At 43.4% G+C, this 13,956-nt stretch overlaps 1 protein-coding gene across 1 annotated transcript in view; it reads right to left on the bottom strand.

The window, feature by feature from the left end:
- The window catches only part of lrrc32 (leucine rich repeat containing 32), a 34,439-nt gene extending 22,240 nt beyond the window's left edge, over nt 1–12,199 (bottom strand). The window contains exon 1 of the mRNA XM_060826312.1: nt 11,973–12,199. The gene's annotated coding sequence lies outside the window, so the exon portion shown is untranslated. The remainder of the gene's footprint in view (nt 1–11,972) is intronic.
- Nucleotides 12,200–13,956: the final 1,757 nt, after the last annotated feature.

The raw sequence follows: 13,956 nt of genomic DNA, 5'->3' as shown, positions 1-13,956 counted from the left end.
CACAGCCAAAGATCCACAGAGGAGATGAATAGTATGATTTTCTTTTTTTTTTAAAAAAAAAAATCCGGCTGGTAAGACTTGCACTTATATAGCACCTTTCAGCATCGCTGGTCATTCCAAAATCGATCTTAAAGATAAGTGCAGGTGAACCAATCGAGTTGTGGAAAAAAAAGGTCTGCACTGGAGTGGGGAGTAGTGGATGGATTTGGTGATTTGAGGGATGCTTTCTATATTTGCCTCTTGGCCAGTCTATCTCCACATGCCTTGCGTCTTGGCCAGTCTATCCCCACATGCCTTGTGTCTTGGCCAGTCTATCTCCACATGCCTTGTGTCTTGGCCAGTCTATCCCCACATGCCTTGTGTCTTGGCCAGTCTATCCCCACATGCCTTGTGTCTTGGCCAGTCTATCCCCACATGCCTTGCAGTGTTTACTTGCTAACTCTGGGATATAAAGTGGCAAGCTACAGTACACTGCCTGAAAGCTTGGTGGGAAAAGGTGCAAAGAATTGGTCACAGAGGGGAGAAAGCTTGCAAAGCAAGGGGGAAAAGAGCAGATCCATAGAATCTCTACAGTGCAGAGAGAGGCCACTTGGCCCATCAAGTCTACACTGTCCCTCCGAAGAGCATCCTACCCAAACCCAGCCTCCCACCCCATCCCTGTAACCTTGCATTCCAAATGGCTAATCCACCTAGCCTGCTCTTCCGAAGGCAACTTAGCATGGCCAATCCAGTTAACCTGCATATCTTTGGATTGTGGAAGGAAACCCAGAGAGGACCAAAGCAGACACTGGAGAACGTGCAAACTCCATGCAGACCCTCGCCAGAAGGTGGGATCGAACCCCAGGGCCCTACCGCTGTGAGGCAGCAGTGCTAACCAGTAAGCCACCATACCGACTAACTGGGTAGCTTGCATTAGACGGGTCAGCACAGCAATGACAGGCCAAATGGTCTCCTTGATTCTGAAGGAACTGAAAAGAAAGTCAACAGGCTGAAGAAATATGCTCTTACCTCAGGCGGTTTCGAGCAGGACCATTTTCAGAAATGCAACTGGTTTGAGATAAACACTCCGCAGGAATGTTTCTGTAACAGACCGACACCCGCATAGGAGTAACCTTCAGCTTCATGGAGTTCTCTCAAATCATTTACTGTCTGGTGGCTAAGTGAGTTTCTGATCTCTCTGCTGACTGGAGATAAAACATCAAAGTCAAAGCGCTTCAGATTGAAGACAATTGACTCCGACCTCATCTGTCCAGACTAAAGAGAGCAAGCAGCACTGTCTCTTATCACTTAAAGACAAGTGGTCTTTGGCTATCTTTCTACCAGATTAGAGTTAATGTTCAATAGGTGACAGAAGATGGCAACAGGGTACCAAGGGAGAGGCTGGCTAAAATCAAAGCACAGAACACCCCCTCAACGACACACCCTAACTCACAGTGAAGAATCCCTTTTAAAACTTCATCATGGTTTCAGCTGTTCACACTTTGAAAACCCACTCTGATATGTTATGAATGGTGCTATATAAATGCAAGTCATGTCCAATCTTCTGAGGTTATGGTGGCTGACGGGGAGATTTTGTGAGACATTCCTTTCTCTTTGTTGTTGATTGTGAGGGGAGAAAAGAACCCATCTACTTCATTCCTGGCCTTGAGGGAAGGAATTCTGCTGTCCTTACCTGATCTGGCCTACATGTGACTCCAGACCTAGAGCTATGTGGATGATTCATAATTAGGGATAGGCAATAAACACAGGCCTGGCCAATGACACTCACGTCCCATGAATTAGTAAGAATGAATTCCCCATCTGAAGGCACTGACTCACAACAGATTGAGCAGGCTCCTCACTCAACTGACCAGTTTTCAGGAACTTTGAATAGGGTTGATTGTGCAAACTCTCGATCTTTTGTTGTTACACATTCTTCCTGTCTCTGCCTGGGTTTCCTTCAGGTGCTCCGGTTTCCTCCCACAGTCCAAAAGATGTGGAGGTCAGATGGATGGGCCGTGGGAAATGCAGGATGACAGGGATAGGGAAGGGAGGTAGGGGGTCTGGGTGGGATGCTTTTCGGAGGGTTGGTGTGGACTAAATGGGCTGCTTCCATACTATAGGGATTCTATGATTCTATCAAATATTATTGGAAAAAAAAGACATGTTACCAATCCTCTTGTTTTGCAATCATCAGGGCAAATACAAGGATGTTTAACAGGCACACACATTTATACTACAGGAGAAAAGGAAATTGGTTCATTGGCAAGTTGATTGCTTCCTCCATGACAACATCATTGCTAATGGCGATCAATAGGCACCACTTCTCCTGGCAATTCAAAGAAGGCACGAGAGTTGAACATATTCCTTTTATTTTGAAGAGATATGGAGGGGCGGGGGTGCTACTTATGAATATGTTTTGCTCCTCGCAAGTATGAATAAATCATGTTATGAGCTCAACTGATTCAGACTATGGCGAGGATTATAGAACTTACTGTCGCTCTCAATTCCTATGTCCTGATTATCTTAAAGTAGTCACCAGCAGTTATTAGCACACGCAGAGCTGTTCAGCAAGTGTTGCAAATGAATAATGAAAGCTTAAGAAACTTGTATCAACTTGCTAGCAGGACTGATGGTACAACAGGTTACAAATAATGTGCACAAGAAACAATAGTAGACCATTCAACTCTTTGACCCCCCTTTGTCGTTCAGTTAGATCATGGCTGATCATTACTGGGCTGTTACCTCGGTGAGACTAGGAGCTCCTGATTAACTACATCCAACCCTAGACGATGATCAGAAACCATTGCTAAACGAAAGAACAAATTTGTACAGGTCACCTTTCAAAAAGGGAATCTAACCTACTTCCCCAGAATATAAACAGGGGTCTCTGGATTGATAGTCCCCCCAAGTAACACAGCTGCCAACTGGTGCACAGCAGCTACCACTATAGCAATGCAATAATGAGAGGTAATATGTTGTTCTGTCAGTGGTTGAGAGATAAATATTAGCTAGGGCACTGGGGAGATCTTAACTGCTTTACATGTTGGCTGTGGGACCTCTTACAATGTACCTAAAGGGGTGGACAGAGCTTTGCTATGGAGTCGCATTCCAAAGACAGCCTGCAACAGTGCTGCACTCCCTCAGTACTGCACCCACCTACCTTCCATTCCTTTAAAAAATGTAAAATCTATCTATCGGTTGGTTGGTACAGTGGTTGGTAGACCACTCCCTGTTTTGAAGTTCCACTAATCTATCAAGGTGTGATCCATCAAATCTCCCACTGGAGTTTTGTAGAGTCTGATTTCTTACCAGAGCTAACTTTGTGTGATGTGCAGCACACCCTACAGCAAACTGCATTTAATAAAAAGGTATCTTAATTCGGTCATGTTTTTCCAAATGACAGACACTCAATTATCTAGTAGTGGCCCCACCAACACACTCCCTTCAGTTGTTGGGAAACCACATTACCTCTTACCCCCAACACGCCCCTCTTTTCAAACCATTAGCCTTTTTGAAATTCCCCTTGAGATGTGAATTTTATAACCAAGAAAGGTGGATTAATAGCATCATCACTGCACAGACTCGATCAGAATGAAACTCACCACACATACCTGCGCTGAGATTCAATCCAATTGGTAGCCAACAGCTTAGAAGTGACCAGGAGGATGTTACCAGGATGGTGCAGGGAAAACTGAGGTTAACTCTTGCCAAGGAGTTCATGTGAGAAAGAGGGCTAACAGGAGAAATCACTCACTGATTTTACAACATTCTGAAATCAAGGAAGTCTGCCAGTGTTTTGCTCCCAGTGGTAGGAACCGGAAAGTACAGAGCAGGGAAAATCCAGCCTTTTGCATTATCAGGTTTCATGGCAGATTTGATAAGCAGTATAAAGGGAAAACAAAATCCAACACTAGCTGTCACCTTAGCCAATCCAGGAGTTTCCAAATGATGCAAACTAAGTCGTTATTTTTAATTATTCATTTGTGAAACGTGGGTATTGCTGTCTTGGTCATATATTCCCAGAGGACAATTAGGAGTCAATCACATTGCTGTGGCTCTGGGGTGATACACAAGGCAAGACCAGGTAAGGATAGCAACTTCCTTCCTGAAAGGGGCATTAGTGAATTGGATGGGGTTTTCCGACAATATTTTACGGTCACCATGAGATTCATATTTCCATATTTTGTTTTGAATTCAGATTCCACCATCTATCTTAGCAGGATTTGAACCTATTCATTTCACAGCATGGTTGACCTATATTTTAATTCAGGGTATTCCTTGTTTTTAAAAGAAAACTCATTCCTTGGATGAGAGGCCATCTCTAGCTGAGCCAGAATTTACTACCCGTCCCTAGTTGCCCTTGATAAGGTGGTGGCGAGCTGCCTTCTGGAACTGTTGCAGTCCAAAAGGTAGACCCACAATGCCCTTAGGGAGGGAATACTGGGATTTTGGCTTAATGACAAACAGCAAAGTAGTTCCAAGTCAGGACGGTGAGTGGTTTGGAAAGGAACTTGCATGGGGTGATGGTGCCATGTGTCTGCTAGCCTTGTTCTTTGAGATGGAAGTAGCTGTGGGAGGTGCTGTCTGAGGAGCCTTGGTGAAATGGTACACACTACTACTGAGCATCGATGCTGGAGGGAGTGGATGTTTATGCTTGGGGTGCCAGACAAGGGGACTGTTTTGTTCTGGATAGTGCTAAGATTCTGCAGTGTTGTACTCCCCATCCATCTTGACAACTGGGGAGTATTCAAACACGCTCATGACTTATTACTTGCTTTGATTCCATAGTTCTTAATACCCTCACCCAACAAAAATCTATCCACCTCAGTTTCGATTTTACTGGCTCAGACACATGTTGAGTGTGCTCTAAATGTGAAGAAGTAATTCCTGACATCCCCAAAAGAAACACAAAAGAACTGCAGGTGTTGGAAATCAGAAACAAAAACAACAAATGCTGGGAAAACATTGCAGGTCTGGCAGCAGCTGTGGAGAGAAATCAGAGTTAACGTTTCGGGTCAAGTGACCCCTCCCCAGAGCTGCCAGATCTGTTGAATTTTTTTCAGCAATTTGTTTTGGTTTTCTTCCTGACATCATTCCTGAATGACTTAAAATTAGGGTTATTGCTTTATGCTCTCCTCATCCTTGACTCTACTTCAAGGAAATACATTAGATGGACAGTCACTATCAATTACTGTCATCGCCTCATTCACCCGCTAACCTGTAGTCCAGAGAACGTGGACTGATGTAGTAAGATGGCTGTCTCTACAAATCTGTCCTCCTAATTAACCTGTTTAACTCTGACTTAACTCAATGCAAAATGGCACAAAGCTACATATGAACTGTCTGTATAAAAGCACACTTCAGGAGTCAACGTAGCGGGCAAGGTGTGGCTGTAGACCTTTAACCATTTACATTGGGGAACAGTTCAGAGATTCACATCCAGAACCTGAAATGCCACTCAGGCTGGGTGGTGGGATGGGGAGAGCGGTATTCTCATTTCCTAGAACTCCCTGCTGTACCAAGCAGCATTGGGTGATTTTGTCTCCTGTCGGCTGGAGATCAGATTACTGGCAAGGGAACACAGAGTGCAAATAGGAAAGCCTAGTGGCAGTGTACAAAATGAAAAAAAAAAGCCACAATTATACATCCAAGAGACAGAAGGAAAAATAGCTCAATGCTCCAATTAGTTTATTTACAAACAATATTCCTATTGCAAAAACAATACAGCTCAGATTCTGGAAGATGTCCATAAAGCTCTTTGCATTAAGGAGACAACTATTTAATTACTACACACACACACAGATTTAACTCATTGTTACAATGCACTAATATCTAAACACAGCCATGATGTTTTACATTGTGGTTCACTTGTTTCACATATCCTTTTCTGGTGAATAATAAAATTGATGTCTAGGCCGAAGTGTCTCACAAATCCATCCTTTCATTCATACACCAGTTTCTTGATTTGGATTATTTACACTGTGCTGCACAGAGCAGCGGGGGGGGTAGTGACGTAGGGTTAGTGTCCCAGCTTCTGAGAGCCAATAGCTCGGGGTTCGTTTCCCACCCAGGAATCAGTAGCTGTGGAAGGCACTCTCATGACGCAGTTGATTGTCAAACTGCAAGTTGTTCTGAACTCACATCACTGGTGGGTGGTAGGAACAGGAGAGATCCCTGGTCAGTCATAGAGATGTACAGCACAGAAACAGGGCATTCGGTCTAGCTGATCCATGCCAACCAGATATCCTAACATAATCTAGTCCCATTTGCCAGCACTTGGTTCCTCTAAATTCTTCCTGTTCATATACCCATCCAGATGCCTTTTAAATGTTGTAATATTACCAGCCTCCACCACTTCCTCTGGCAGCTCATTCCATACATGTACCACCCTCTGCATGAAGATATTGCCCCTCAGGTCCCTTTTAAATCTTCCCCCTCTCGCCTAAAACCTATGTCCTCTAGTTTTGGACTCCACCACCCCAGGGAGAAGACTTTAACTATTCACCCTCTCCATGCCCCTCATGTCATGGAAAGAGCACCTACCATCACTGTGCACAGCTCCAGGCAACAATATACATGTAAAAACTGCACTTTGTCACCATAACTCTGTCTCCCATACTAAGGTGTAACATGCAGTTACACAGAGTGCCCCGTACATTAACAGGCCCTTTGCTCCAAGACATCTCTATATACCCCATAAAGGACTTTTGCCATTCCAGCTCTTCATTCCAGACTTTCAGCAGTGTGTTCCTTCCTCACCCTGGACAAAGTGGATACTGATTCATACAGGCAACACAGTACCAGATGCAGACACAGATCCCTATCATTAAGAAAACGAGTCATTAGCTTTGGGCTAGAGAGAGGAAATAAAATCAGCCAGGCTTCCTGTTCATCACAGAATTACACTTTGCAGTTTTGATGGTGAAATTATAGCCCCGGTTATTCATTGCTGGGAGGCTAGGTGGGGATATGAATTGACGCATGGACTAAGCCCACCCCATTCCCTCCCTGGTAGGGTTACTGGAATGACCAGTCACCAAGGGAAGAAGGGGATGTCTGAATCCTTCTCAAGCTGACCAGGGCAGGCCCTTTTCAGTGGAAAGGGAGAGGAAAAAAAGATGAAAGTAGGAGCCGTCATTTTGTCCAACAAGTACATGCCTTTAACAGATTGTGACCAATCCCATTTCACACCGACTACCCCTGACATTAAAGCAGCATTTGACCATGTGTGCCATCAAGCAGCCTGGGGAAAACTGAAGTCAATGGGAATCGGTTGGTGGGGGGATATCTCCCTGCTGGTTTGAGTTAAAAATCACACAACACCAGGTTATAGTCCAACAGGTTCAATTATAAGCCTGTTAAACTATAACCTGGTGTTGTGTGATTTTTAACTTTGTACACCCCAGTCCAACACTGGCATCTCCAAATGCTGGTTAGAGTCATACTTGGCACAGAGGAAGATAGTCATAGTTGTTGGAGATTAGTCATCTCAACTCCAGGATATCCCTGCAGGAGTTCCTCAGGGTAGTGTCCTAGGCCCAACCATCTTCAGCAGCTTCATCGATGACCTTCCCTCCATCAGAAAGTCAGAATTGTTCACTGATCGATTCATGACTCCTCAGAAACCGAATCAATCAATATTCAAATGCACCGAGACTGGTCACTATCCAGTCTTGGGCTGACAAGTGGCTAGTCACATTTGTGCCACAAAAGTGCAAGAAAATGACAGCCTCCAACAAGAGAGACCCTATGCATCACCTCTTGATATTCAATATTATTACCATCACTGAAGTCTATCCACCCCCTAAAAGGGTCAAAAGTATGGTGCTAGAAAAGCACAGCTGGTCAGGCAGCATCTGAAGAGCAGGAGAATCAATGTTTTGAGCATAAACTCTTCATCAGATGAAGATCTTTCCTGATGAAGAGCTTATGGTTGAAACGTCAATTCTCCTGCTCCTCGGATGCTGCCTGACCTGCTGTGCTTTTCTAGCACCACAGTCTCGACTCTGATCTCCAGCATCTGCAATGCTCACATTCTCCCACCACCTAAACGGGACAAGTCATGGTTGAGATAGGTTATGGAGTCTGCTTGAACAATACAAGGAGCTCATTAAAACAACCTGGCATCACATCCACCACATTCAGCATTCATTCCCTCTCCCTGTGTGTACCACCTCCAAATGCATTGCAGAAACTCACCAAAGCGCCTTCAACAACATCTTCCAAACCTGTGACCTCTACATTCTAGAAAGACAAACATGCATGGGAGAACCCAAGTTTCCCTTCAAACCTGGCTTGCAATAACATTGCCATTCCTTCCCTGTGACTGAATTAAAATCCAGGAACTCCTTTCCTGCTTATCGGCATCTACACCGGGAGGACTGCAGCCGCTCAAAAAGGCAGCTCACCATCCCATTGTCCGGGATAACCAGGGTCAGGCAAAAAGTGTTGGTCCAGCCAGTGAGGCCCATATCCCATGGAAAAATAAAGGCTAAAACCTGTCGCACAGCTGATTAGTGACACCACTCGAATGTCTGCTAAACATCACAGCCCACAATACGTTCATGAGAAATTGTTTTGTCGATGTATCACTTTGAGCCAGCAGTTAGTGATTTCCATCTTGCCTCCAAAGACTTGAGCATAAAAATCTGAAATTTCAGTACAAACTCAGGGAATGCTGCTTGGTTGGCAATGCAGTCCTTCTCACTTGAAGTTAAACCAGGTCCCATCTATCCTTTTAGGTGAATGGAATAGATTTTGAGGCATCATTTTGGGAAAAAAGAACAGAGGTCTTCTCCCTGGTGTCCCGGTCAATATTTGTCCTTCAGTCAATGGCACAGAAAAAAAACTTTATACGATATGGCAATTTTTGGGAGCTTCCTGTGATCAAATTCTTTCCTAAATTCAAACAGCACTCTCCAAAAAGTGCTTAGTTGGCTGCGGCACTTTGGAGATATAGCAAGCTTATAAAAGGTGATATATAAATGCAAGTTCTTTCATTCAAGTCTGAGAAGCAAAGACTTCAATATCTCCTACGTTAGTAGAAAAGGTAGGTGTAGGGGGAGTTACAGATCCAGTCAGCGTTCTCTTCTCATGCTTGGTCAATGTTGGCTTCCCTTTGGTATTCTTGCGAATTGTCCTGATAAGTGTCAGCCAAAAAGCTCTGACAAAATGTGCCCTTTTTCAGTAAGACTCAAGTTACACATCCTTAGAGCATTTCACAGTGCTTCCTGGTGAAACAATTAATTGCTCTGTAGGCAAATACAACAGCCAATCTGCACATAGTATGATCCCACCCAAAGCTAATGACATTAATGACCAGCTGAACTGCTTCCACTGTGTGATAGACCTTGGTCTGAAAAGGTCTTACATTTATAGAGTGGGATCCACATTAACTGGAAAGGCCAGCATTTGTGGCAGATCCCTAGTTGCCTTTGAGTGGCTTGCCAGACCATTTCAGACGGTAGTTTGGAGCCACATGCAAGCAAGATGGGTAAGGATGGCAGATATCTTTCCCTAAAGGACATTACTGAACCAAAAGGGTTTTCATAACAATGCCAGCTTGACAGTGATCATCCCATAGTAGTTTTCAATTCTAGATTTTAGTAATTGAATTTAAATGCTCTGGGAGGTTTCAACCAATATCCTCAGTCTTCGGATTACAAGACCAGTGATGTTAACAGTAGGCCACTACCTCTCCCAGTCAGGTTTGAAACTCAGTGGTGTTTGCTCCATGTTCTACAATGCAGAATTGAAATGGTATAGAAGGAGGCCATTCAGCCCATCATGTTAGCACTGGGTATCTGAATATTTATTGCCAATATCCTGCCTTTTCCACTAAATGTCAGTAGAAATAACGATCCAATGCTCTCTTGAATACCTCATCGGAACTACACCTCAGGGCACTGTATTTCCTGGTTCATATTCCACTCGCTGAGTGAAAAAACAAGCTTTGTCTCACCTTACAGTTGCTTCTTTTGCAAAATACCTGAAAACCATAGCCTCTGGTTCTCGAAATGCTCGTAAGTGCAAATAGCTTTTCCCTATACACTCTCTCTAGAAACCAGCACCAATGCTCATTAGCAGCAGTGTGTGTACATCTATAAGATGCACTGCAGACATTCACCAAAGATCCTCAGGCAGTACCTTCTAATCCCGCGACCACTTCCATCCAGAAGAACAAGGGTAGCAGATACATGGCAACACTATCTCCTGCAAGTTCCCCTCCAAGTCAGTCACCATCCTGACTTGGAAATATATCGTCACTCCTCCGCTGTGACTGGGTCAAAATCCTGGAATCCGCTCCCTAAGGGCATTGTGGGTCAACCCACAGCACATGGACTGCAGCGGTTCAAGAAGGCAGCTCACCCCCACCTTCTCAAGGGGCAACTAGAGGCAGGCAATAAATACCAGAGATGTCCACATCCCCAACAGTGAACCATACAAATGAAATCTCTAAATATGCTTCATGGGTTCAGTAAGCCCATCAACTTCATTCATACTCTTAATATATCAAACATTCATGCAATTTTTAGAAATAAAATATTACAAAATATAACAACTTTTAAGGAATCTCTTCCCTACACTTTGCGATCAAGCTGTTTAAAACATGTTATATTTGCCCAGAGCAGATGGGAATCTGAACCCAGACCTTCCCGTATGAGAGACAGGGACATTACAACTGCTCCCCAAGATTCAGGAATCTATTCTATACCATCTCAGCAATGTACTGCAGGTGGCAGAATAGCCTAAACAGAGCACATTCACACTGGGACCGCAGTTAAACCATTCACATTAGCACACATCAGCCCCAACCCTCTTCAGATGACAGCTATGAGAGCAGAAAGGTGCTGAGAATACACAACAGATCTGGCAGCATCCGTGGCAAGATGGAGAGAGATACGGAGTTCATGTCCAACAGTGCAGTTCTGAAAGTGCTGTCATATGTGACTTGCTGAGTACTTTTTTATCTTCATTCCCAGCACCTGCAAGATTTTGCACCAAGTCTCTACAGCAAGAACCTTTCAAAATAGAAAGAGTCTTAACACAAATGACAGTTGCCCCTTTAAGTATCAATTTTTTAAAAAGTAATAAATAAAGTTGCAGCTTTAAATTTAAGTTCTCATTGACAAACAGCTCTCTTCTTCGAATGTGGGGAGTTCGGGAGAAGTGTTTGGAGTAAACATCCCCTTGTTGCTGAATGAAATAAAATGTTTTCCTCTTGGAGTTTAGAATGCCCAAACACTTCTGTAAAAGAACTTCTCTCCTCCTTGGGTATACTCCCTATTTGAACTGAATCGCATAAAATCATATATGTTAAGCAGCTTGCTGTCCAGATTAAAATAGACATAATTAAAACCTACCTGTAAAAGGTAACTTTTTAAAAAAATTCTTAATACTTGCATTGAATTACAGCTTATTCCCCACTGTTATCAGACTTTTGAAGAGACCTCTCCAATATTAGAGTTGATCTTTCTCTGCATCTTCTCTGTAGCTGTGACACTATATTCTGTATTCTAATCTACTACCTTGAAACTTATGTAAGGTACGATTTGTCTGGATAGCACAGAAAACAATATTTTCCACTGCATCTCAGTACATGTGACAATAACCATATAAAATAATTAAACAAAATAAGACATTCACAGAGGATTTAGCCAAGGACAGCAGAGAGCAAGAGGCATCTGACATTTGATTGTTCTCTTGTTAATAACTTTTCATCAAAATAAATCGTGGAATTTCTCAGAAACTGATAATGTTTTCAATAAAAAGCCCCCGGGGAAAACAGGAGCATCAAATCTCCGGGCTGAGATTACTTTAAAATCTGTGTCTATACACACAGTCTGCTGCAATCAGTGATAAGCAGGTTTAAACAAGAGAGGAGGGGAAGAGGGGAATACAATAATAATCAAGACAGGTCTGAAATACAAAAGCAACGTAAAAAGGCAAGCACGGTCCCCCTCCCAATCAGTGGACAAGTTTTCAGTTACCTGTCTGGAAGCAGAGCCGATGGAGAGAAAGTAAGCAACATTCAGATCTCTCTCCCCAACACTTTGTCTCACATTTTTACTGAAGTCTTGCTCGCTGGCTGTGCACCCATTTAATACGAGGGAGGGCGCTTTCTTCCCTCCTGTTGTGTTCGTACATCCCATCCCCATTGACTGAACGGGAAAGGAGAGGAGGGGGAAGTTGAGAAAATATGCCTCCTGCTCACAACCATATTAGGAAGACGGCGAAAAAAAAATCATGGAATATCTGGGAGGTTCAGTCGTGGTGAGTCATTGGTCGGACGCTGGGTCCTGGTGCCTCTCTCTCATCCCTCGACAGCAGGGAAAACAAAGATATAGACTTTAAACATCTGGATCAGAGCGTATGTCTCAGACCAGTCTCCTCCCAACCTATCAGTAAAGCCTTCTATTCCTGTCTCCCCAAAATTGGCTTTTCCCATTAAATAAATTCATCTTCAACCACTTACAGTGATAGGGATTCCCAACAATCTCAGGGCAAAACTAGTTTCTCCTGAGTTCGCCAATGGATTAATTAGTGACTGATATCCCCTGGAAAAGTAACTGAACCATCTTTTCCCCAGCTAACCTGTTAAAGACTCACATAATTTTCGTTATATTTAATTAGATCACCCCACAATTTTCACTTTTTGGTCAACTGTACAGTCAGTCAGATACACCGAAATTAAAGTTTGATCATGTTTCTGAAATTGTGGGTGATGTCAGTGAATCAGGGTTTAGCCATTATGGTAAGGTAATATTTGATTTATTATTGTCTCATGTCCCTAAGTACAATGAAAAATGTTGTTTTGTGTGCCGTATAAGCAGAACGTAACATACAAAGACATAAAAATCAGAGTCAAGACGAGAGTGGTGCTGGAAAAGTGCAGCAGGTCAGTCAGCATCGCAGGAGCAGGAAAATTATTGTTTCAGGCAAAAGCCCTTCATCAGGAATGAGCTGGGAACCTTGGAATTGGAGAGATAAATGGGGGCAGGGTGGGGCTGGGGAGCAGGTAGCTGAGAGTACCCACCTCTGCGTATAAAAATCAGATTGATTGACAGAGTGAGGAATACAAAGTTACAGCTGCTGGCGTCTTATTAACACAGTACCTGATCCCCATCATATTTAAATAGGCTGCTGCCTCTGCTCATAACTTCTCTCCAATTTATTTAACAAACTTGCAGGAGTTTGATTGAAGAGCTAGCAGAGAGGGTTGATAATGGTAATGCAGGGACGTAGTGTGCACAGATTTCCAAAAGGCTAGAAACAATAATTTGGAACTATTTGACCAGAAGAAATAGAAACAACAGTACGCCATTCAGCCCCTTGAACCTACTCCATGATTCAATAGGATCATGGCTGATCTGACATTCCTCATGTCCACTTTCTTGCCCTTTACGATAACTCACGATTATCTATCTATGTATTATCTATTCTCAGTCTTAAATATATCCAAGGGATCTGCTCCCACAGCTCTTTGTGGCAGAGAATTCCAAAGACTCACATCCTCTGAGAGAAGAAATTCCTCCTTATCTCAGTCTTAACTTGATGCGCTTTTATTCTGAGACTATGCCCACTGGTCCTGGACTCTCCCATGAGGTGAAATATCATAGAGTCACAGAGATGTAGAGCATGGTAACAGACCCTTCAGTCCAACTCATCCATGACGACCAGATATCCCAACCCAATCTAGTCCCACCTGCCAGCACCTGGCTCATATCCCTCCAAATCCTTTCTATTCATATACCCATCCAGATGCCTTTTAAATGATGCAATTGTACCAGCCTCCAGCACTTCCTTTGGTAGCTCGTTCCATACACGTACCACCCTCTGTGTAAAACAGTTGCCCCTTAGGTCCCTTTTAAATCTTTCCCCTCTCACCCTAAACCTGTGCCCTCTAATTGTGGACTCCCCTACTCCAGGGAAAAGACTTTGTCTCTTTATCCTATTCATGTCCCTTATGATTTT

Source organism: Hemiscyllium ocellatum, chromosome 6 (assembly GCF_020745735.1).
Source record: "Hemiscyllium ocellatum isolate sHemOce1 chromosome 6, sHemOce1.pat.X.cur, whole genome shotgun sequence".
Classification (NCBI taxonomy): domain Eukaryota; kingdom Metazoa; phylum Chordata; class Chondrichthyes; order Orectolobiformes; family Hemiscylliidae; genus Hemiscyllium; species Hemiscyllium ocellatum.
Note: the sequence above shows the minus strand (reverse complement) of the source record. Positions and strands in the feature narration are given on the sequence as shown.